Raw genomic sequence first — 24,968 nt, 5'->3', positions numbered from 1 at the left:
TTACCATTAATTAAACTTTTAAAGAACCAATTTAAAAAATAAAAGATCTAAAACTTACTAAGTCTCATCATTTAACCGACAACAACGGCGCCATTTTGTCCAAATTGAGCGCGAACGCTCCAGCTTCTCTACGAAACTACGCCGGAAATCGACATCAGTGACGCCAAATTTATCCGCATTGAACTAAAACTAACCGTGATTTTCCTATTCCCAGTATTCACGCGTGCTTTTTAAAGCCTGACAAGATTCTCGGTCCATGATTCAAGTCGAGAACGCGACCAGAATTTTCCTCCGTGACAAAGTGACACGACGAGATTGCCAGAAAATTAACAAATGTAAAAGGGAACGACCACCCCAAATTAAAGTTCATTAATATATAGCTAACGTTAATTAATGGACGCAATTATATCCGCTAATACCCTCCCCATAGCCGTCCGACCCCGAATTGGAGAAACTTACAATTCCGGATATTTAATTGAGTCCTAGCTAAAGCTCGTTTCTGTTGGTTCCGCTAGAAGCTCTCTTCAAAAAAGTATCAAAAACGTTTACAGTGACTAATTTGTATCGTGTAATTGCTCAATTCAACTAGGAAAGGAACATAAAAATATTATTTCTAGTGCTTAAAATAGTTTTGGTGATTTTTAGTGGATTACTTAATTAAATAGAGTTTCTTTGAAATAAAAATAATTATTGAGTTTAACTTATTTAAAGACCATGGCTGCATAGCACACGCCTTATGCAAACAGCCTACTTCCAGTACACTGAACAGACATGAAGTCTTCCTTTAAAGGGAATATAACCTCGGGTATTTGGTGTGGAACACCAACGTTTGCAGCTTTGGCCGCTCTTACTTTTGGCTTTAGAAATGTTTGGCGCCACTGTACAGGATAATTTGAAAAATTTTAAATTCAAATTCCCTGACTTTTCCTTGATTTTTAGACTAATTTTGAAAATTCCCCGACTTTTCCTTGATTTTTAGACTAATTTTTAAAATTCAACGACTTTTCCCTGATTTATATACCCATATTCAAATTCCCAGACTTTTCCCTGATTTATATACCCATATTCAAATTCCCAGACTTTTCCCTGATTTTTAGACTTATTTTTAAAATTCCCCGACTTTTCCCTGATTTTATACCCATATTCAAATTCCCTGACTTTTCACTGATTTTTATACTCATATTCAAATTCCCTGACTTTTCCAGGAATTCCAGGTACCGTGGCAACCCTGATTAAGGTATCGGAAAATAATGTAAATAAAGGAAAACTATAAAATAAAGGAGGTGTGCGTCAATTCTTCGCGGTTTGAAAGTGCCCCGTTAGAAATGTCAAGAAATAAAGCTCATAATTCTTCATAAACAAACCTAGAGGATTGTGAAACCGCCCTTCGAGTGTAACCAACGTTTCCGGCAAATATTCATTCCATTAATCGTAGATAATGACTTTGAAATGATGGCCGAGAGGTTCGGCGTTGCAAACGGGGGAAAGAACAGAAATGAGAAAAAAGATTATAAGAATGTCCTTCGTTTTGTTTACAAATGATAATCCCTGGCCGAGTGAGAGAGGATATAAGACCATTTCCCACCGACCTTTTCTCGGGTCTCTCCGTTCGCGAGGGTGTAAAACGTTTCGCAGTAGACACAGAAACAATTTATGGTTAACACGTATTTACGAAGCGAAAGAGTCCGGCCTCTAAGGATTACGAGGACTTATTTATAGATGGCGATTATTACCATCCCTTCATCTCGCGTGCCGCGAAAAGTTTGGGTGCACGCGCTGTTTCAGCCAGGGGTCGCTGCCGTCGCGATAATGGAGGCTAGCGCTAAAAATCTATATTAATCTCAGGAACGGCGGAGGCGGGGGGTAAAGGCCGTGAAAATATGACCGTTAGAGGGGGCTGTATACGGATAGCAAAAGCCCCGTTTTTCGTGATAAGACACGTGCGCCCCGCGACTTACAAGTTCCGAGTTTTCTCTTATACTTTTTTGATCCTTCACGACGGTAAATTTAGCAACAAAGTCGAGGGTGTAAATCAGCCTGGTTGTTTCCTAATTCTTCGGGAGAAAATGTTGGTAATGGTTTTAAGGAAAATAATATAAAACGTTGTTTTGTTTAACGGAAACGATATTTGCCTTAAGATGATGTTAGCTAAAGAGTTTTTATAATATTATTTGCCATGTTTAATGGAACGCTAACACGTTACCTAAATCCATTTAGCGTTTTATTGTACTTAAGAACGCTCTAACTCACTATAATTTAGCTATAACACTTAAATACGTGTTTTTCGGAATTGAAAAAAGTTAAAAATAGATGAAAATTGTGTTACAACTACAAATTATGTAAATTAGTGAAATACTGCGAATACTAATTTAGGGTTCGTACAAAATTTCCGGAATTAAATTCCCAGACATTTCCAGGTTTTCCCTGACCAAATTGCCAAATTTTACCTCACCATTTTTGTAGAATAAATGAGTGGTTTGAGGTAAAAATCTTGAAAAATATTTTCTTTAAAAATGTATTTGCCTGATTTTTTTGGGGTCATTTTAAAATTCCTCGACTTTTCCCTGACATTTTGGAATAATTTTCAAATTCCCTGACTTTCCCTAACCTTTCGGAAACATTTTTAAATTCCCCGACTTTTCCAGGTTTTCCAGGTCACGCAATTTAATTTAATTTAGTTACAATTAATGTTAGACATAAAACGTCTATAGATAGTTAAAAATTTAAGAAATGTATTCGCAATTTAATTTAATTCTAATTAATGTTAAACAAGACTAGTTATTTAAATAATTTGATAAATTTAATTGTAACTTAATTTAATGGTAATTAATGTTAGACGTTAGAAACCTCTATAGTTATTTAAACAATTTGAGAGAAATTTAATCGTTATTTAATTCTAATTAATGTTAGACATTAAAACGTCTATAGTTATTTAAATAATTTGAGAAATTTAATGGGAATGTTATTTAAATAAAGTTTTTACCTAGAATTAGCCGTCTAAATGATAATTAAACGTTAAAATTTGGGTCATTTTCTCGAAATATGTAACCATATAACCATTCAATAAAATTATTATATCGAGATTAAGAAATAATGCAATGTTTTTAAATTTCGATTTAATATAATTATTTTATTATACACTGCGGTCTCAAGCAAATTCGATAAATATTAAAATATAGAGATTGGCATTTTAATCCCAGATGAAACTTCGTACTCAAAGGCTTAAAATAACTTCGAATAAATACATAAAGGATAATACCTCATCCGTTGTATTATAATATTTAGATAGCGTAGGTTTCTCCGCCACATGGTATTACAAACACAAACTATACCGCGTTCCAGACAATTGGCTAACAATGCGAGGTGAAGTTTCCGGGGAGTATTATCATACTTATCACGATAATAATTCAAGCGACCACCAGATGTCAGTAGAGGCACGAAAGCGCCACCTTCATTAACAAACCCGGTTCTGCATAATGCGGAAAAGCCAACAATGGAAGGCTGTCTTCCGGATTTCAAGCTCGGAGAAAAATGTAAGACAGACAGCATCGTCGATTAGCATGACAATTCCACCACAAAATCCCCTTCCTCCCGTGGCGCCCCCAAAACCCGAGTGCTCTCCTAAGCTATATATCGGCTGCTTTAACCAGCCTGGATAAACGGCTCAAACCCCTCCCCTCTCTTCACGGGGCTCTGCGGGGAAAGTGTCTTGGCAGGCTCAATGGAAACCGATAATATTGATCTAGCATTTACATTTTTTTCTTGTTTTTCGCCCATAACGTGGCCCAGTAGAGAAGTCGCCTTAATCCATAAATATATAAATTATATGACATGACGTTTGTCGATACTAAGTATAAAAAGGTTAACGTATTTCCCCCTTGGAAGAGAAAATCAATAATATTGTTAATATTAATATTTGAAATATTTCTATAAAAGGGCAAAAGCGCGCTTTGATTTCATCCAAATTCTACGTATAAAACGTATTAAATACGCGTACGATATATTTTTTCGGGGGAAAATAGTTCCTCGATCTCGAACTAGATGGCGCTTAAGTGGCGTTGAAAAGACTCGAAGGAGCGGCGAGATATTCGGGGGTAACGAACTCCACGGATCCGTCCTCCGATTAGTATAAGACTGTAAAAGCAGTTTATGGTCAGTACGATTTTAGCCGCGGATATTTACGGATTAATATAAACAAATTGATGATAGATGGCGGGATTGAACTTTTAATGAGATGCGGAAAAAAGTAAACGCAGGGGGAGGGTGGAGCGACGTCAGGGATTTTAAATTATCCCGACCAAAAACTAGCGTAATTACCTGGCGTGAAACACGAAAAGGAATTTTCATTCCAACAACAACACTTTTGGAATACTTTTGTAAAATCGTGCATTCGTAAGACATTAGCATAAAACTAGAACGGAATGAATCCTAAAGGGAGTTAAAGAAAAGTTAGCGCGATCAAGAGCGGGAAGCGCGGTAAAGTCTGCGTAATTTTCCGTATAAGTCGGAGTATCACGGAGAGACAGAGCACGCGGGAACTCTACAGGGAGGCTCAAGAGGAAGCGGATGGAAGAGATATGGGTAGGAATGATCGTGAGAGGCAGGAAGATGAAAGCGAAACCATCATCCATCATAGTCACCATCCCTACTCTCGCTCCTCCTCATCCCGCCGGAGAAATATCTGGCGCTAGATTCTCTCTCCTCTTCCACCCAATCTCTGGCTCTTTTACATTTTGCTCCCCACTACTCATTATAATTCTGATGGAAACGAAAGTCCCCCCCCATCTCACTGTCTTCCTCAAAAGCTATTAGAATAGTACACTTATTTCCCATCATAGTCATCGAGAAAGCTTATTAAAGACTGCCTTTCTGAGTGTTATTAAAACAAGATATGCGCCATCAAGAACCTTTTTAGGGTACTGAGAACGGACGACTCTACCTTTCAGGTACTAAGCTCCTCCCTCAAACTCACCATTTTCCCAAATGTATCAGGCCATCTAGTATCGGCCGTAAGATAGTTTTCTTTAAACTTTCAAGGCAATGCGTATTAAGTAGTTTAACTAGGAATTTAGTTCGTTTAACAATAATTAAAGCTGAATTTAACTATTTATTTATTTAACTTAACCTAAATAACAAAATAGCTGGTAGATTCTCAATTATTGAGTCAAGAAAAATATTTTAACTATTTAATTTATGTAACTCATTATGAATGACAAAAAAGGTGGTAGATTCTCAATTATTGAGTCAAGAAAAATATTTTAACTATTTAATTTATTTAACTCATTATGAATGACAAAAAAGGTGGTAGATTCTCAATTATTGAGTCAAGAAAAATATTTTAACTATTTAATTTATTTAACTCATTATGAATGACAAAAAAGGTGGTAGATTCTCAATTATTGAGTCAAGAAAAATATTTGAACAATTTAATTTATTTAACTCATCATAAATAACAAAATACGTGGTAGATTCTCTAATATTAAGTCAGGAAAAATATTTTAAAACAACTTCCCGACAGATGGCATTACTGCTTCAATTCCATCTGCGATTTTTCAGTCAACCCGTAAGTTCTTAGTAATCTAAATAGGTTCTTGGTACAATATAGGGTCATTTTTGTTTACGATATACCAAGATTTGTTATATTACAGTCTCCAATTTGCGCAGATTAAAGGAAAACTCTCGGCTCAATGTTAATTAACTCTTGGGTGGAGTGAAATAAAGATGTTAATCCCTCCTTTAAAAATAAACAAAATGGATGACGCGGGGATTCGCCGCTGTTAATTAGCTCTCTATATTGAGAGATTTAATTTATCCCCGTTTTCAAAAAGCGATTAAGTGGGTGTAAATTAGCTTGTCAAGAATGTTATTAATGTAAAGCGTCCACTTTAGAAATATTTCATTAATTATTTCGAAGTTAACTTATGCAGTTTGAACACTAGTTTTAAAACACTAGTAATTAATTTATCCAAGGTATTTATTTGTTAGTCTAGACGTGGAAATTAAGTATGCAAAGGCATAGTTTATTAGGATAATTGAGAACTACATTTCACAGTTTCCCATGTTACAAATTATTGTAAGACTAAAGCAAAATAATCAAATTTATGAGTTGCGCGCAGATAAACAAACATTAAGAGTGAATCCCTTAGAGGTTTATTTTTATGCTTTTATTTGTGATAGATGGCGCTATTTTACACTATTTGGTGGAAACCTAAATACTTACCGATTTAAAATTAAAAAACTACTGTTTTATTTAAATTATAAATTAAAAATACCCACTTGAAAAAAAATTATACGTTTCAAGGTTTTTTAAGGGAAATTTGGAATTTTTACAAGTTAAAAAAATTGATAAAACTACGGTTTTTATTTTGTATATATTGATTTAAAAATTGCGCAAAGACCAACTATAGTTTCGGCTTATTTAGGCCATCATCATGGGAACAATTTTATTGAAATTTCAACTTTTCACACCAAAATCATAACTAATAAATTATTCCATTACATATTTCGTACAATGGAGAAAAAATTAAACAGAAAATATGTTAACGAAATAACGTCTTGTCATTAATAATTATAATTAATCAAATTAGGCGAGCCAAGTAAGTTTAAGAAATTAAACAGTCGAGAGACACAAATAAGAAATAGCATAAGACGTCCTAAAACTTTACTCCCTAGACGGTCCAGAGAATAGGGCTTGATGCTAAAGAAATAAAATGCTCTCAAAATCCCGAAGGCCCATCTTCCAATTTGGGGTATCTAATTAGACTTTCGGCACCCTCCTTTAGCGGTGCAATTTATCGTACGGACACAAAAACACGGCCACAACCGGGAACCAAAAACAGACCAAGTACTTTCTTATGGACAAGGCTCTTAAGGAATCCCCCTTCTTCGTCTATTACTTAGTAAAAAGTTAGACCAAGAGTTACTACCTATTTCTAAAAAGGGCTTCTACGTCGGTGCAGTCTGCGACAGTTACACCCGTCGTCGATCGATAAGTGAGGCGAATGTTAAGTCTTAATAATTAAACAGTGAAAGACTAGGCTATAAAGAGCGTTCGTGCCCTGGGTTTGGGAGGCCGTCCACTGTAAAGCCTTTAAAAATTAGTCTTCCTCTTTTCCGCGAGACAAGCTCGTTAAGGAACTGAAAGGAAGGCCCGAGGGGAATTTCATACGCTTCTAATCATATTTAGAAGCCAAATAACCAAGTCTAGTTTGAGTTTTCCTCTTTTTAAATGGGACCAAATTTTTTCTTCTCATCATCGGAAGTCTATTGATTCCGCGCCATTAACAGGCAGGACATTTGTCTTACAGGACACGCTCAAAAAGGGGTTTCAAAAAGAAATCTAAACCGAGGTCTTTGCTTTCATTTTTTAAGCGCGGAATCATCAGACATGTCTGGGAAAGATTTTATGTACATATGTATTTTTAAAGACTAGACTATCGAGTCAATAATTTACCCTTACTGACGAAAATAGCTCGATATGATGTCCAAATTGGTATCCAACTGTGAATTAGACATCCAGTTTGAATATAGTTCGGTTTGGAAAAAAGAAATCGATTGAATAAAGTTGAATGAAGAAATTCAATTGAATAAAGTTGAATGAAAAAATTCAATTGAATAAAGTTGGATAAAAAGTTTTTATAGAATAATGTTGGATTAAATGGTTTTATAGAATAATGTTGGATAAAAAGTTTTTGTAGAATAATGTTGGATTAAAAGGTTTTATAGAATAATGTTGGATTAAAAGGTTTTATAGAATAATGTTGGATAAAAAGTTTTTATAGAATATTGTTGAATTACACATTTTTATAGAATAATGTTGGTTAAAAAAATCTATTGAATAAAGTTGGATCAAAAAATTCGATTGAATTAAGTTAGATCAAAAAAATCGATTGAATAAAGTTGGATCAAAAAAATCGATTCAATAAAGTTGGATCAAAAAAAATCGATTGAATAAAGTTGGATCAAAAACTTCGATTGAATAAAGTTGGATAAAAAATCGATTGAATAAAGTTGGATCAAAAAAATCTATTGAATAAAGTTGGATCAAAAAATCTATTCAATAAAGTTGGTTAAAAACGTCGATTGAATAAAAAACTTCGATTCAATCAAGTTGGATCAAAACAAGAATGAGACAACTTTTAGCGTTGCTTCCAATCTTCCTCATGCTCTAACAGTAAGCTCCGCCCCCTAAAACTAATCAAATCAGCCCGGTATCTCATTGGTTCCCTGAAAGTGACGTCTTCCGACGTGATTGAAGTATACGCCGGTGACATTTTGCCTACCCCCTTTTCGTGGCGTGGGAAATTTGGATCGTTTCGACAAAGAAATAAATAAGTTCTGGATCAAATATAAAGTGGATTTTGGGCTATGAATTTGATTCGCAATGGCTACCCTAATAAATATTAACGAAACCTAAGAAAGAACAGTAAATCTCTCTCTCTCTCAGCGGGGTTTCGATACTTCCGGGGTGTGAGCAGTCTACTGGGAGAAAATAAATTTCTTCTATATAATTAGATTTACACGTCCACTCTAATCAATGATTACGGCCAGGCTATAATGGAAGACGTAGATTAAACTGTGTCGCGCCACTGAGAAGAAAAGGGTGGGCCGCAGTTCCAGAAATAAAATTACATTCGCCACAGTGCCCGCAGTCAGGACTCTCACATTGCCAATGAATGTTAAAATTCGCCTTTATTTCCTTTCGCCTCCGAGAGATGTCGCTGGTGGGCGGGGATGATCCCGCTCGGAAAGGGAATTATTTCTGGAGGGATTAATCCTCCCGCTGACCGGGAGATGTCGCCCGGTACGGTTTTAAAAAGCGGGAAAAGGCGGTTGTTTCGCGGGAAAGGAAGGGTGGCTCGGAATTTAAGCAGAACGCCCCGTCGCCCCCTGGGGGGGATCCGAGAGGGTGTTGTCTATTTCTCCGGAAAATGTCGGGTGTCCAGGGGCCCAGAAAACAAGGGGAGAAGGGAGCCAGCCACACGGAAGGAACCCTCCACAGTCCAAATTTATTCGCGCGTACAACCAGTCTCCCGTCCTCAACTGTTTCTATCTGGCCTTCCAGTTCACCTATCTGTGGTCGCGATCCCGTACAGTCACTTGGAAGTTTTGGGCATACGAAACCCTTATCTACGCCGCCTTTGCTAAGATTGTCAAGTCAACTTTGATTAAACGTTTAAGAAAAACCGAAAATGTCGCCGCCTTCGGGGAATGCGATAGGTTATGCATTCCTTATTTATACACGCGTGTTTATATTTCCTTACAAAATTAATTTAAAATTTATATGTACGTAGATCGCCTGGGGACAAAACTGAAGAATATTTGATATTGGAAAGATTTCAAGTTTTATTTTCTGAATACGTTTTCTTTGAAACTTTTAAAAACAACTTAGCCATGGGCGAAATATGTTTAAGAATTTATTTATTTATACTTAGGTAGAACACGGACCAAGAATCTAAGGGGACTCGCTGTTCCCGACATTTGGACACGGTAGGCGTGGCCTAAATCGGAAGGCTTACTGAGGTACACCAGCCGCTTAGAAGCGCCTCAAGAATTCTGTTCAACTATCACTACGAAAGGCTTAGTCGGGGCTTAGGCGAGAAAGGTTTCAAGTTAAGAAATGAAATGGATTCCAGTGAATTTGATTAGAAAAACCTCAGCCATACTCGACTTACTGGTTATTTTTACTTAACACAATGGTTAATTACCATTACTTAAACTTTTAAAGAACCAATTTCGAAAATAAAAGGTCTTAAACTTACTAAGCCTAATCATTAATTTAACCATAGAAATAGAAATGAGACTAGAACCAAGATTAGATTGTGGTGAGATGTACGAGTTAGAAGGCTGCCGTGAGAGTGGAATCGCCATCTTTGTGGGAGCACGCCATCTTTTTTTAAAATATTCAAAGTTTCATTTTTTTTAAATAGATGGCGCACTCTTGCGATTCCACTCACATGAAAGCCTTCAAGGTTGACCGTTTCCATTGAGATTACCGGATAGCGCCGTGGTTCTAATTTCTATTTCTATGAATTTAACAACAACACCGGCGCCATTTTGTCAAAATTGAACGTGAACGCTCCAGCTTCTCTACGAAACTACGCCAGAAATCGACTTCAGCGACGCCAAGTTGGTTCACATTGAACTAAAATTAACGAGTGCTTTTTATTGCGAGTCCCCTTAGATTCTCGGTCCATGGGCAGTAACGGCGCCAGCAACAGGCCGGGGTAGGCCTGGGCCTACTTGAAATTTTGTTAGGGGCCTCCAAAAGTCGTCTTAAGGGGCCTCCAAAATATAATATATGGGCCTCCAAATTATTAAATTCTGTAATTTCTATGCGAAATAATTTATTTATTTATTAATTATCCAATATTCAATGCGACTGATTCGCTTAACGACACTGCTGTTTTAATCCTTTTAAAGGTACGAGTAACTTTTCTTTGACAGTAGTTCATTTTTTAGTTTTAATTTTTCGCGAGCGCTACTGTATCCAAATTGTATCTTTAATTTTATCTTTACAAATAAATGGTTCTTTAAGTTATAAGTTCTGATGTAAGGGATGTACATGCGAAATACCGAAGTAATGAATATAAATTGAAAGACTGGAATTCAGTCGTAGAAATAAGTAAATAACCACTCATTTGTTAATTGTTATCGGTACACAAAAAATTATCATAATTAGTTCTAATTTTTTCGTCGCGTACCCATTTTATCCAAAAATTGCACCACTTGCTTAAAAAAAATTAGATAATCCACGTGGACGGATTTGAAAAAATTGTGATGGAGGGCGCCCCATAATTAGGGTGGGTGGGGGCCTCCAAGAGTCAAAATGGTTGGCCTACCTCCCCAAAAATCTTGGCGCCGCTACTGTCCATGGGTAGAAAGATTGATGAGACCATGGTCTAGGTTTTCCCCCGTCAAAGGCGTAAATTGCAATCGCGTAAAACGACAATGAGAGTCCTGGCTGATTTGATAAATAAAATAAATAAATAACTAACTAGGCTAATACCCAAGGCACCACCTTAGGCCTAAGTCATCACCTTAGGCCTAAGTCATCAAGCGATTTTTAAAGCCATAAAAGGGGAATTGTCATCAAAACCAAAAATTTACGAGGTTTTTTTACAGAATGATAGAAAATATATTAATGATTATGTCCCTGAAATTTTATAGTTATTGGAAAAGTATTTAAAAAGTTACGCTACTTTATCCGCAACCTACATCTAACGGCTCCAAAAATTTCAGAAATCGCGGTTGAACCTACGTGCAGCGCCAAAAGAATGAAGCGGCAAAAATTGGAGAAAGGGCGGCGTGTAAGGCATTTTAAAAGCACGATAAACTACAATCTACGAATATAATTTGGTTAAAAAGCCAAGGAGAATGTCGTAGCAGACGACAGTTCCGACCGAAGAACGATAAAACCGGGGAAAAAATATTTCGTTCACGAGATGGCGCTGCAGGTAGGTTCAACCAAGCGGTTCTGAGATTTTCGAATCGGGGGCGATAAAACCCGAAATTTGGTTGCTAATAATAAATCAAATACTGGAAATATTAACATGAAATTTTTTGTATAACCATTTTCGGACGTCCTCTATCCATTTAAATAGTTTTTAGCCAATTTTAGGGTGGTGACAGTTCCCCTTTAATTCAGGTGGCCGGGTTACAATGCGTAGAGGGTGGTGGCAAGCCCTTCACGCCACGCGAGCCAACAGCTCCTTACAATAACTATTGAATATTTGTTGCTCTTTGGCACTATTAACCGAAACAAAAAAAAAATGTCTGAACATAGTCAATATCCCAAATTATAAAAGTTTATTCAGGATATTGTTGAAAAAATAGCATGGCCATAATGAAAACAATACGGTAAAAGAAGCACCAGCATTCGGCTTTTAATTCCGCTAGGGATCGCTTCTGGCTCCAATTTCCCGAGATCTTCTCGGAAAACAGCCTTCAGGGGGCGCGATCGTCGGCGTCTTTTCCCGCCAAAACTTTTCTTCCGCCGTTTGACAAGTGGCGCCATGATGGATAGGTCAAGAGGCGAACGAGACACGAGGATGACATTATAAAGCCCGTCAACTTCATAGCACGCGCCACTTCCGAGCCGCTAACCTGACAGTACCCCGAGAAGCCGGCCAAGTGCTCGTCGCCCTTGACCTCGTTACCATCTGAGTTGGGTGGCGGGATCTTCGTCTATTTCCGTTGGAAGCGCGGCGTCATTTACCCGCCCTGTCGCCATCTAACGGTAGTCTCGAGTACTACGGCTCGAATAAAAAAAGCGGCTACTATTTTTATGGCGAGCAATTTGGGGGAAACGAAGAGTGGTGGATCTTGGGCGGTCCTCGAAGTCCCTCGTTTGATTGACGTCTCCCTCGACTGCCACCCACTCGTGGGCGCCATCCCGATAGTTTTTGACCCTTGACATATTCAGGCGAGCACACTCCCGATATAATACCCTTCTTAGGATCTCGCGGGGGAACTTTAGCAGACGAGCACAAAGGAGCTTAATCAGTGGAGCGGGAGAGACGAGAAATTACATTCTTGATTGGTCCTGTCTTCGTTACTAACTCCAGGGTCTTTGTTATAAGCGGCTTCCAACGCTGCTGGTCAGCTCCGTCGCGATTCTAGCAAGGATTGGATTCAATGAACCCGAATGCCGTCAAGTTATGATAATCCGCGAATTTGATCAATCAGTGTTGCGGTGGACGAAGATGCTTTGAGAATTACATAAGTAAATACTAATAATAATAATATTCAATAATTTGAAAGGCTTATACCCAAGGCACTATTTGTTTAAAGGGCAACACTAGGACAAATGTGGGGTGGCGGAATGGTTAACACTTTCTCCTCGCAGAAAGAGGAGCCGGGTTCGATCCCAGCTTGTGGCACTGGGTGAAAACTCGGAACAACTCCTTCCGCGTTGAGATTGCAAGTTCTTTCCCCACTGGTTTGAGGGGTTTTCCCCCGACCTCTTCGGTTTCCCCTTCCATAAAAACTTGTTGAGGTTAACGTTAATAGTTAATGTAGGGAGCTATCGGCTCGCGTGGCATGAAGGGCTTACCACCACCCTCCTACGCATTGTAACCCGGCCAACTGAATTAATGGCTTCAAAAGTCGCTTGATGACTTAGGCCTAAGGTGGTGCCAAGGGTATTAACCTAGCTGATTATTATTATTATTATTATTATTATTTCGGAGTAAAGCCGGGTTTTCATGGAAGCTTTTAACGCGTAAAAATTTGGCGTGAGCTACAAATAGTTCAAAATACACGCTAGCGCTACTAGCTTTTCAGTTTTCATCCGCGCTTGTGAAACTAGATCGGGATTCGCTTCTAGCGTCGCGTCGATCCAATCCTACTAGATATTTTCAAGCACAAGAGAAAGTTTCAAGCAGGAATAGTGCTCAAATATAAATAGAACTACTATTTATATTGAGCACTATTCCTGCTTGAAACTTTCTCTTGTGCTTGAAAATATCATAGGATCAAAATTTCAAAATTATAGGATAGTTAAAGAAATAAATTTCGAAATTATACGATAATTAAAGGAATAAATTTCGAAATTATAGGATAATTAAAGGAATCAATTTCAAAATATAGGATAATTATAGGAATAAATTTTGAAATTATAGGATAATTAAAGGAATAAATTTTGAAATTATAGGATAATTAAAGGAATAAATTTCAAAATATAGGTTAATTAAAGGAATAAATTTTGAAATGATAGGATAATTATAGTTTTATAGCATGCATTTAAATGAAGTCATGACAAGGTAAGGACAGATTAGACAGATAAATTCAAAATCATTTACAATCTCTCCTACGTGATTCAATTCATTGCTTCTAAAATTTTATCAGTTGGGTTTTAATAGAATATGCTAAAATACAGGATAATGGAATTATATGATTTTATACGACCATAATAGAATTAAACTAAAATATAGGAATTATAGGATCGCTGGGAGCCCTGCATTGGAGAAAAGGGCCAAATGTGGCGTGATCTAGTTCAAAGAAAGTCCGTCAGTGGTGCGGTGCTGCCATACAACGCCAAAGGCAGGGGCGTAGGTAGGAACGTTCTAGAAGTTGGAGGGGGCAAGGATAAACGAAAAGGGGTCTGGAGAATGGTTTTTAATTTTTAATGGAGTGTAGCTTCTCCGAATGCATGTGTACTTGTTACTACTACGTAAATTGGCGGGAAAAGACTGAAATTTAAACACAGTTGAGGTTCTATAAACTGTATATGCTTTTAAAATGATAATTTGAGCCTTTTGAAGATTTCAACTGACCAAAGGTTGGAGGGGGCAATAACATTAGTTGCCCCTCCCTGCAAAATTCTAGGGAGGGGCATTGCCCCCAAGCCCCTCCCGGTTCATACGCCCCTGGCCAAAGATACTAGCTTTAGTGTCAGTTTCTGCAGGTTTTGACCACCACTTTTACTCGTGAAAGACTTGTGTTGGGCAAGTTGCAATGAGTAGGATGGTGGCGGCAAGCCCTTCACGCCCGGGCCAACTCTACCATTGGGCTAGGTAGGGCTAAGCCCTAGGGTGCCGCGGTCTGAAGGGGCGCCATCTGATCCTTTATATTTTTTATAATTTAATTGTAAAGTATTCGATCAGGACAAGTAATAGTATGAAAAAGGCACCAGAAAAAAGGCTAGCCAACACTTACTATTTCAAGTATTTATTGATACTCTTCAACCAGAAAAGAAATATTTGGAAACTGATTTATAGAAGAACGAATTACAGCGTATCTCAGGTAACGAAAACCAATCTGCCTACCCAACCCAGGTAGCAGGCTTTTCCCGTCAACACATCCTGTATTTTGAGGATTTTATACACAGGATTTCGTAGCAGTAAAGCGGATTAAGGAGACTGGAAAAGTTGATATCCCAAAGCAGTGGGGCATCCCGGAAGACTAGGATAAGCATAAAAATCAATATGATGCTACGGAGAGAGTCCGGGTCCCAAAGACACTAAAACATCTCTATTCCGCGAAAGTGGGTCATATGGAAATAAGATCTTGTCCTCCCGAAAAAGAATCTATAAGAGGATTTCCTCGAAGAAATAAGAATTAATGAGCCTTCGTTGTCTATAGGTTCCAAGGTCCTATAATGATATTGGGATATTCACGCTTTTTATAGTTTCGACACCTCTAATCCTAACCCTTTTTATACACAATCCTAGGGGATTGGTGTCAGTATCATTTCACCAAAAGTGACATAATTACCAAAAGTGTGTCAATCGGACCTATTTCGGAATGAATGTTACGAGCGAAATACAAGTTAGGAGCGGAGAAGGGAAAGTATGCCTTGGGGAGGGAAGGAAGTTAAAACCAACAAATAACGCCTCGTAGTGAGGAACGGAGGAACTAAGTAGCGCTGGTCAAAGTAAGTGTATTTTTTGATTTTTCGTCGTTCTGTGGAGATGCTATCGCCATCTACCTACGATAAAATACCATAGACTAAAAAAGATCCAGAAAGGCGACAATAAATAGTCTATGTGGTCGATCTCGAGTCGAGCATTCATTAAACCTTTGGCATACGAAAGTACAGGGATTGTCACACTTTTAGCAATTATGTCACTTTTGGTTTCACGTATATTGTCCGCCGCCGCCGCCGGTGGTAAGTTAAAGGTACAAAGACACATGATACGTCAATCGATTTGAAATATCATGCCCTCGCCGCCATTGTTAACATTTGTGAGATCGGGACCCCGGAAGTGGGGCATTTGCCCATTTTAGTGGTTTTGGTCGATTTTAGCCTTAAAACCTACATCATTTTAATAAATTAAGAGCGACTTGGTTGAATATCATATTTTTAGTTAGTACTGAATCATTTCTGAACTACGTTTTCGGTTGCATTAAGAAATTTTAATTTTAAGTGAGAGTTTTGGCCAATTTGCGGGACCCCACAACCTGCGTACGTACTTTTGTGATATTTGAATTTCGTTCCAATTGATACAGGCGCCATCTATCTCGTTCGCTACCTTATTTCCAAAACCAGGAATCTCGAAAAATTTCCCTTTGTCCAAAAAAAAACCTGAGCAAACTAAAATATTAAATACTAATTAAATTTAATTAAGATTTAATTTAATTCAAGATTATCTGACTGATAAAAGTAAAATATCCGTTAATTACGCAATTAAAGAGTCATAATTTGTAAATAATTCTGGTTCCATGGTAAATTATTTACAAATTCTAAATAATTTACCATGGAACAAAAATTAAATATTTATAATAAAGAGTCATAAATTGTCTAAAAATTTATAAATTCAATAAAATAAAAATAAATTGTTTTAAATAAAAAAAATCGTTTGATTTGATTTTTATTAAAAACAATCTATCAAGTGCCAACCCTGGCGTGCCTATTACGGTTCAAATAGTGTACTGATTTTTAATCACAATTCAGCCCGAAAACAAATCACGGCTCTTTTTGAGTACGTTAATTGATAGCGTTAATTATCTCAAGATATAACAAGCTCGAATATGAGCTGAGCGTGCCCATCACTGCTCAAATAGTGTACTGATTTTTAATCACAATTCAGCCCGAAAACAAATCACGGCTCTTTTTGAGTACGTTAATTGATAGCGTTAATTATCTCAAGATATAACAAGCTCGAATATGAGCTGAGCGTGCCCATCACTGCTCAAATAGTGTACTGTTTTTTAATCACAATTCGCCCGAAAACAAATCACGGCTCTTTTTGAGTACGTTAATTGATAGCGTTAATTATCTCAAGATATAACAAGCTCGAATATGAGCTGAGCGTGCCCATCACTGCTCAAATAGTGTACTGATTTTTAATCACAATTCAGCCCGAAAACAAATCACGGCTCTTTATGAGTACGTTAATTGACAGCGTTAATTATCTCAAGATATAACCAGCTCGAATATGAGCTGAGCGTGCCCATCACTGCTCAAATAGTGTACTGATTTTTAATCACAATTCAGCCCGAAAACAAATCACGGCTCTTTTTGAGTACGTTAATTGATAGCGTTAATTATCTCAAGATATAACAAGCTCGAATATGAGCTGAGCGTGCCCATCACTGCTCAAATAGTGTACTGTTTTTTAATCACAATTCGCCCGAAAACAAATCACGGCTCTTTTTGAGTACGTTAATTGATAGCGTTAATTATCTCAAGATATAACAAGCTCGAATATGAGCTGAGCGTGCCCATCACTGCTCAAATAGTGTACTGATTTTTAATCACAATTCAGCCCGAAAACAAATCACGGCTCTTTATGAGTACGTTAATTGACAGCGTTAATTATCTCAAGATATAACCAGCTCGAATATGAGCTGAGCGTGCCCATCACTGCTCAAATAGTGTACTGATTTTTAATCACAATTCAGCCCGAAAACAAATCACGGCTCTTTTTGAGTACGTTAATTGATAGCGTTAATTATCTCAAGATATAACAAGCTCGAATATGAGCTAAGCGTGCCCATCACTGCTCAAATAGTGTACTGATTTGTAATCACAATTCAACCCGAAAACAAATCACGGCTCTTTTTGAGTACGTTAATTGATAGCGTTATTTATCTCAAGATATAACAAGCTCGAATATGAGCTGAGCGTGCCCATCACTGCTCAAATAGTGTACTGATTTGTAATCACAATTCAACCCGAAAACAAATCACGGCTCTTTTTGAGTACGTTAATTGATAGCGTTATTTATCTCAAGATATAACAAGCTCGAATATGAGCTGAGCGTGCCCATCACTGCTCAAATAGTGTACTGATTTGTAATCACAATTCAACCCGAAAACAAATCACGGCTCTTTTTGAGTACGTTAATTGATAGCGTTATTTATCTCAAGATATAACAAGCTCGAATATGAATTGAGCGTGCCCATCACTGCTCAAATAGTGTACTGTTTTTTAATCACAATTCAGCCCGAAAACAAATCACGGCTCTTTTTGAGTACGTTAATTGATAGCGTTATTTATCTCAAGATATAACAAGCTCGAATATGAATTGAGCGTGCCCATCACTGCTCAAATAGTGTACTGTTTTTTAATCACAATTCAGCCCGAAAACAAATCACGGCTCTTTTTGAGTACGTTAATTGATAGCGTTAATTATCTCAAGATATAACAAGCTCGAATATGAGCTGAGCGTGCCCATCACTGCTCAAATAGTGTACTGATTTTTAATCACAATTCAGCCCGAAAACAAATCACGGCTCTTTTTGAGTACGTTAATTGATAGCGTTATTTATCTCAAGATATAACAAGCTCGAATATGAATTGAGCGTGCCCATCACTGCTCAAATAGTGTACTGTTTTTTAATCACAATTCAGCCCGAAAACAAATCACGGCTCTTTTTGAGTACGTTAATTGATAGCGTTAATTATCTCAAGATATAACAAGCTCGAATATGAGCTGAGCGTGCCCATCACTGCTCAAATAGTGTACTGATTTTTAATCACAATTCAGCCCGAAAACAAATCACGGCTCTTTTTGAGTACGTTAATTGATAGCGTTAATTATCTCAAGATGTAACAAGCTCGAATATGAGCTGAGCGTGCCCATCACTGGTCAAATAGTGTACTGATTTTTAATCACAATTCAGCCCGAAAACAAATCACGGCTCTTTTTGAGTACGTTAATTGATAGCGTAATTTCGCTCAAGATAACAAGAGCTCGAATATGAGCTGAGCGTGCCCATCACTGCTCAAATAGTGTACTGATTTTTAATCACAATTCAGCCCGAAAACAAATCACGGCTCTTTTTGAGTACGTTAATTGATAGCGTAATTTCGCTCAAAATAACAAGAGCTCGAATATGAGCTGAGCGTGCCCATCACTGCTCAAATAGATACCGCGTATCTTCCTTAAATTCCTTTCAGCAGAAAAAAAATAGGCTTAACAAATAGATCCACCGAAACTCAGTCGCAATTCCAAGGTGTATATAGCTCTAAAGCTAACGTTACATTTTGATTTATCGGAGACATTTGACCCGTAAAACCTCGGCCATTCTACACGCTACTCGCGTTATACAGGTATATACGAGCCAAGCATTAGCCTTTAATTAAAAGCCATAAAAAATCAGGAAAAGTGAATTGCGCTTAAGCGGCTTAGCCTTAGAGAAACTATACACGACGAAAGAAATGGAGAAAAAAAGGTTCCAGGAAGCGCTTTATCACGAGGCTACTAAGCTACTGCCATCTTCCGGCGAGCGGAGGAAAAAACGCGATAAAGAGCGAAGTAGAAATAATAGGCCATAACTAAAAGGAACCACGTCACTGGACGTTACGGTTAAAGGCGGGCGAAAGGGGTACAGTCTTCGGCAGTGGAATCGAAGAGGTAATAACGAGTGGAACTTGTAAGGATGGAGATATCCGTAAACTGGGCTCGAGCGCCATTTCTCTTCAATCGCAATCTTTATATCTCGGCTCTTAAATCGCCTAGATGGCGTTGCTAAATTAAGAGCAGCCGCGACGAAACAGCGCCATCGCTCGGAGGATAGAGAAAAGACCGTTCTATGATCGAAAACTAGAGGAGTAAAAAAAATAATAAGCTTCCATCGAGAAAAGAGAGATGGCGTAATGAGAGTGAGAGTGAAAAATAGATTCGGTGCCGACAAATGATGATGCGAAAACACCGAGGATAAATCCCCAAATTGAAGCCCTACGACCGTCGCACACAGCCTCATCATACGTCATTAAAACACTCCCCCCAACCTCTTCCATATAGGCGGATACGATTGAGATAGCGACATCTGCGACGGCTTCCAGAAACTTGGGGAAAAGCAAAGTGAAGTGGTTTGATGGATGAAATTCTTGGATTTATTTTTAGATATTTAAAAAAAGACAATATTTAATTTTATACTTCTAATAAAATGAAAATGAATAGGGAAATACTTTCATAAGTATTAATTTATGGCATAACTATGAATTAATTTATGGCAAAACTACGAATGAATTTATGGCTTAACTACGAATGAATTTATGGCTAAACTACGAATGAATTTATGGCTAAACTACGAATGAATTTATGGCTAAACTACGAATGAATTTATGGCTAAACTACGAATGAATTTATGGCTAAACTACGAATGAATTTATGGCTAAACTACGAATGAATTTATGGCAAAACAACGAATGAATTTATGGCAAAACAACGAATGAATTTATGGCAAAACTACGAATGAATTTATGGCTAAACTACGAATGAATTTATGGCAAAACTACGAATGAATTTACGGCTAAACTACGAATGAATTTACGGCTAAACTACGAATGCATTTATGGCAAAACTACGAATGCATTTATGGCAAAACTACGAATTAATTTATGGCTAAACTACGAATTAATGTATGGCTAAACTACGAATGAATTTATGGCTAAACTACGAATGAATTTATGGCTAAACTACGAATGAATTTATGGCTAAACTACGAATGAATTTATGTCTAAACTACGAATTAATTTATGGCTAAACTACGAATTAATTTATGGCTAAACTACGAATTAATTTATGGCTAAACTACGAATGAATTTATGGCAAAACTACGGATGAATTTATGGCAAAACTACGAATGAATTTCTGGCAAAACTACGAATGAATTTCTGGCAAAACTACGAATGAATTTACGGCTAAACTACGGATGAATTTACGGCAAAACTACGAATGAATTTATGGCTAAACTACGAATTAATTTATGGCTAAACAACGAATTAATTTATTGCTAAAATACGAATTAATTTATGGCTCAACTACGAATTAATTTATGGCAAAACTACGAATGAATTTCTGGCAAAACTACGAATGAATTTCTGGCAAAACTACGAATGAATTTCTGGCAAAACTACGAATGAATTTCTGGGTAAACTACGAATGAATTTCTGGGTAAACTACGAATGAATTTATGGCTAAACTACGAATTAATTTATGGCTAAACTACGAATGAATTTATTGCGAGACTATGAATTCATTTATTGCGAAACTATGAATTCATTTATTGCAAATTATTATTTATGTAATTATTATCAAGTCAGGTTAATTGATAAGGTAGATAGACATACCTGAAGCTTGTAAAATGTAATTTTTAATTACTCATATCAATTTGATGGTGTTGAAATTGGTATTATTATAATTAACCTTATAACATAAGTATGACACAAGTCGATATTTCTGACGGATATCGGTAGTTTCAGAACAGGAAACCCGTCACTCCTACTAGCTTTGTTGACCAAATTACTGTCAGCCTACTTTGATGAATGCGTTTAGTCCCAAATTAAAAAATTATTATCTTCAAAACGAAATGAGTGTTTCAATTAGTAAAATTCATTTGAATTGAAAATTGTGACTATGGTGTACTATAAATAAAGTAAAATACGTTTTTAACACACGACTGATACTTCATGGTTTATTCAAATATTAAAAATTCATTCGTTAAAATTTTGATTCGTGACCCCTTTTCAAGCGGTGGTTCATTACATGTTTTAAAACAGAAATAACTTCAATACATGAATATTTTGTTAACATTTCTCTTATCTGTGTACAATTTTTAAATATTTAATTTTTAATGAACAACACTACTTCAAAAGAGTTTTTAAGGAAGCCGTAGCGATTAAAAATATTAGAGATTTAAATTTAGATGAAGGAAGAATATAATGTAGCAAGTTGAAAATTACTGAGGCTTTTTGTCCATGAAACGTTTCCGTATTTTTCCGAAAAAAAACGATATCATTCCATGATTAGTCTAATATATTGTTTGCAAATTTAAATAAAGCGGCATTTTCACCTCATTTTTTCCGAATGTAAAAGTAAAACTAAACCTCTAGACTAGTTTAAACTGATTAACAATTTAACACTATTAATGTTTTGTAGTATGTTTACTGTTATTAGACATTTTAAATCGATAAAAAGTTAAAAACTTTAAAAACTCTTAAAAAGTGATTTATGTTTCAATTTTTTATTTTTCCGATTTGTGGAAAATTTTCCGCATTTTATTTTTCCGGAAAATTAACAACTCTAGAAAATATATGTTTAAAAAATTGGGGGAAATCTATAAAAATTTTAATCGCAACGACTTCCTTAAAATCTCTTTTGGAATAATGTTGTTCTTTAAAAACGTATTTTAATTTAGTAAAATTCACTTTTCAATGGTGGAATTTTTCTTACCTTTATTAGTGCATTCATAATTATAAATATTAATTTATGTTATGACTTTTTAAGAATAAATTAATGTAATAAAAGATACACGATATTTCATGACTAAATCTAGTTTATTTTAAAACTTTAAAATTTTACTAAAAACGGCCAGCTTTCGAACCGTAGTTCATCGTCAGACCACTGTTAAACACCAACTGCATATTTCTACCAATTTAGTAAAATTTTAAAGTTTTAAAATAAACTAGATTAAATATCGTATCTCTTTTATTACATTCATTTCGTGCATTCATAGCTCATCAAAGGGTGGGCATTTGCCCCGTCTGTCCCCCGGCAGGCACCAATGATTCAATAATTCGTAGTTATTTAGCCAAATCATACGCGTTAATTTGACTTTGGATAGCTTTCAATTTTCAACAAGCCTTGGATGCTCAGTAAAAGGGCTAGCGACGGAGGTCTTGTCATTACCTGGCAGCTCCAAATACTTGTAACAACTGGTGGAAAGTTGTCTTTAGCCACGTTAATGATTTAAATTATTGCTGGAACAGACAATCATAATAAACCATTTTCGATAATAGGACATGCCACAATAAATATACGTTACACACGCTTATGGATGGTTCATTTAGCCTTTAGAGGCTAACGCGATAAGGGTATTAGCCACAGGATTTTCGCCTACTAAGCGGACAATTTATCATTTTAAACCGCAAAGCGTGCGCTTCCCAGGCGAAAATCCAGCGGCTAAGTGAGCTTATCTAGGCTCTACGTTAAATGAAAAGGCTAATTACGTTACTTATCGGAACGTCAAAGAAATCGAGCGCCACTAACCCCATTACAGCGGAGTATAACCCTCGGGTCGCCATAACAAAAACTAAGAGAGTCAGTCCAAGGAACACAGATTGTTATTACTGTCCCAAGAATAGCGCTGACCATCGCGCGGCCTCCGAGAGAACGAAAGGCCGTCGACAAATAGGACACGGAGTCTGGGATCACGCGCGAAACCATCGCGGAGATTCGCGGAAGATGAGCGAAGCCAAGTGTACCAGGAATGCAATATAAAAGATAAAAGATCCCAGTTCCTCTCGGAGATCTCATAAATAAAATCACATCTTGGGGCAACCGGAGTAGGAGAATAACTTGGAAGCCGGGAATATAAAAGGGGCTTACGCCCCCGTTGTAGATAGACGCCATTAGCGGGGGACATTTCGCCCCTTATCAGGACTACAAAGAGAGCACAAAATTTCCCTACTGAGCCAGCCTTTGATCAAAAATGCACGTTTTGCAAACAACTACGCGCGATGGAACAAGGCGAGGCTTAAAGGAAGCTTACGTCAAAGGAGGGGATGGGGTACGAGACTGACCAGTCGTCTGCTCTTTGATGGCTTTTGTACGCCAGGATGGAAAAGTCAACAAACGAGCCACTCTCGCTTTGATCGGAGTTAGTTTGACGATATTTTTAATATTTATTTCGATAAAAGTTTAGCGGGGAAGCGTAGCTAGTTTGCCCGTATAAATAATAAATGAAAGAGTCATGTTTTCAGTTCGTGGGAAATCGAAAAAATCCATTTGCTAAATTCGAATGAAACCATTTCGTGTATTTAGTATACCCTCCAACCGGATCAGTGATTCAATGGGGCGCGTCGGACTCGCTCGGGGTTGATTGGGACGCGTCGGACTCGCTCGGGGTTGATTGGGGCGCGTCGGACTCGCTCGGGGTTGATTGGGGCGCGTCGGACTCGCTCGGGGTTGATTGGGGCGCGTCGGACTCGCTCGGGGTTGATTGGGGCGCGTCGGACTCGCTCGGGGTTGATTGGGGCGCGTCGGACTCGCTCGGGGTTGATTGGGGCGCGTCGGACTCGCTCGGGGTTGATTGGGGCGCGTCGGACTCGCTCGGGGTTGATTGGGGCGCGTCGGACTCGCTCGGGGTTGATTGGGGCGCGTCGGACTCGCTCGGGGTTGATTGGGGCGCGTCGGACTCGCTCGGGGTTGATTGGGGCGCGTCGGACTCGCTCGGGGGTGCATGGGGTGCAGCTAAGATGTGAATTTGGCGGTTGGACTGCTGCTTAGAGATAAGTATTTTGCTGCTGGAGTTTAGCTAGAAGCCAATTTGTAATATACCGAAGCAGGAAGCCGAACCTGTAAGGAATTCTTCATCCGTATGTGTAAAAATTACTTACTTTCGTGTTCTCTGTATAATTAAAATATGTAGGAAGTAAAATAAAACCGAAGGCTACTACTTTAAGAACGGCTAAATTAAATTAACCTTAATTAATCACCAAACAAGGCTAAACAAGAAAGTTGCACCACACTAACAAGCAAAGAGGCGAATTCTTCCCCGTTAATTAAACCCGAGACAATTAACGTTGCAATCTTAAGCCAAATTAATCATCCCCCGGAATCAAGAAAGAGAAAAACTAATACAACATTCTCTCTCTCTCTATTCTTTTGCTCCCTTATGTACACAGCTAAAAAACAAAAGAATACGTATATAAAATAAAAGAATACATAGCTCAGCTCAGGGCAAGCAGACGGAACGAAGAAAATGTTGCCAAAAAGCAAACACGCTTACGTTTGTCCTTCCGCACTTCGCAATCCAAGCATCGTAGAGATTCGTTTCATATTGTGGGACGGGAAATTAGCATACAGCGCGAACTAGGGCGGTAACGGTGGTAAAGTCTATACGGGTACTAGTTACGCTAATGTACCGGGTCTCGCGGGTTTAGCGTAGCGTCGCAAATAGGTATAGACAAATAGGATGGGAAAAAATGGTTGTAGGCAGAGGAGGACATCTGGAACGGAGATTTAGGAGGCTGAGGGATTAATTCGCGACGTTCCTCGCATTTAAGGAAGAAC

At 37.6% G+C, this 24,968-nt stretch overlaps 1 protein-coding gene across 1 annotated transcript in view; it reads right to left on the bottom strand.

The window, feature by feature from the left end:
* LOC149952639 (pleckstrin homology domain-containing family H member 1) overlaps positions 1 to 24,968 on the bottom strand; it is a 256,498-nt gene that overhangs the window by 126,964 nt on the left and 104,566 nt on the right. The window lies entirely within an intron of this gene.

This window comes from Leiobunum rupestre, chromosome 3 (genome assembly GCF_980474605.1).
Source record: "Leiobunum rupestre chromosome 3, qqLeiRupe1.1.hap1, whole genome shotgun sequence".
Taxonomy (NCBI): domain Eukaryota; kingdom Metazoa; phylum Arthropoda; class Arachnida; order Opiliones; family Sclerosomatidae; genus Leiobunum; species Leiobunum rupestre.
This window is presented reverse-complemented; position numbering and strand designations above follow the sequence as displayed.